The following is a 2,030-nucleotide window of genomic DNA, read 5'->3' on the forward strand; positions in this document are numbered from 1 at the left end:
GATGCGGGGTCATGCGAGGTTCGGGCAGAGCGGGAAGCTGAAGCCGCGATACATCGGACCTTACCCCGTGATCGCGAGAGTGGGAGCTGTTGCATACCGTCTTGGATTGCCGCCGGAGTTGGGCAACGTCCATGACGTGTTCCACGTGTCGATGTTGCGGAGGTACGTAGCGGACCCTTCTCACATTTTACAGCCCCAGGATCTGGAGTTTACGGAGGCTACACGTTTTCGGGATGAGCCACTGCAGATCGTGGATCAGAAGGTCAAGAAGCTGCGGACGAAGGAAGTGCCACTGGTGAAGGTCTTGTGGCGGAGCCAAGGGGTTCCGACATGACTTGGGAACCCGAGGCAGAGATGTGTAGTAGTTATCCGCATCTATTTACTTGAGCGTAGTACGAACTCTTTCACATGACGTTAGGTTTGTATCAGACTTATGTTTTCTAATGACATAACGATCTGGATTGTGACTTGGGTGATGATATCGAATACGAAGAAAATCTTGGTGATATCACAACATTCTGAATTCGAGGACGAATTCTTTTTAAGGGGGGAGGATTTGTAATACCCCGATTCCCGTATAAATTATATAAATTATTTTCGGGAATAAAAAGAGGGTAAAACAAGGCAAAAATATATAGAGAATATTTCAACGAAGATCTAGAAGAAAACGACACTCGATTTGACTGAGAAACGAGAAAGTTATGAGCAAACGAAAATTGAGTAGAACTTGGAAATTCGGAATTCACAAGTTATTCGAGGTACGGACGTTTCGAGTTGTACCTCATCTTGTAAATATGAGTTTCCAATAATCTATTGATTGGACATGAAAGAGGACGTTCCAAGGAAGGTGTAGAAACAAACGGTGCGCGATTCGGGTAAGAAACGAGTGAGAACGGAGCAATCGAAGTCTGCCGGGACGGACCAGAAATGCAGAACGGACGGACTGGCAATGGCAGAACGGATGGACTGCTAGAGGCGGAACGAACGGACCACGAACGAGCGAGGAGCTGGGCCGAAATTGGGCTCAGACCGTCCGTTTAGGCCCAGAACGGACGGTCTGCTGGACAGAGCACGCAAGTGGCCAACTTGCTCCATTGGAACGCGTATTCCTCTGCGTTTCCAGGCCCCACCGGCGGCAACTCGCTGTCCAACCTCACCAGGACATTGCAGGCTCGACCTTGGGCCTGGGCTTGAGCCCATTCGACCTCCCTCTCGCAGCATAAACTTCTCCCAAGGCAAGGGTTTCACCATTTTCGGGCAAAATCAGAGAAAAGAGAGGGAGATGAGAAACAGAGAGAAAGGAGCGAAAACCAGGGAGAATCGACGCAAGGGAAGCTCAGGAACACGAAGGTGGACATCCCTAGAGTGTCTAGAAGAGGTTTCCGGCAAGAAACAAATCGAAAAACACCTCGAAATCCGGCCAAAACCAGATCTGAGCCGAAACAGAGGTGAGTGGCTCGAGTTCCATCTGTGTGAGCTCGTTCTGAGCGTGCTATTGTTTCATTTCGATGGTTTGTTGCTTGGATTAGATAGAGGACACTTCAATGAACATTTAGCAACAAACGGGACTGAATTTGGTTGAGAAATGAGGGAGATATGGTCAAACGAAGTCGGACCAGAAAACTGTTTCGCGAGAGAGAACAGAGCTGGAACGGACGGTCTGTTTTTGCAGACCCGACGGTCTGGGTGACCAGACCGGACGTTCTGGCATCCCCAGACCGAATGGTCTCCGTTCCAGACCTCAAAATTTGTCCCGAGAGGCCCCGGGACAGCATGGGACCCCTGGACCGACCGGTCCACACCCTGGACCGACCGTTCTAGGGTACGGAACCCTTTTTCGGACGATTTTCGAATTCCGCATGCGTGAGATGTGTGATTCAACGATGTGAGTGACTCGGTGCGTGACTATACGGGGTAGTTTGCATGACGTTAAGCGGTAGATCGGTAAGGGACCGGATACCGTGATACGTGTGATTGTACTGGGGGATATATACATGATGTGTGCCATGTGTGTAGCTTGCTCGTGCGTA

Source organism: Tarenaya hassleriana, unplaced genomic scaffold (genome assembly GCF_000463585.1).
Source record: "Tarenaya hassleriana unplaced genomic scaffold, ASM46358v1 Cleome80, whole genome shotgun sequence".
Classification (NCBI taxonomy): Eukaryota; Viridiplantae; Streptophyta; class Magnoliopsida; order Brassicales; family Cleomaceae; genus Tarenaya; species Tarenaya hassleriana.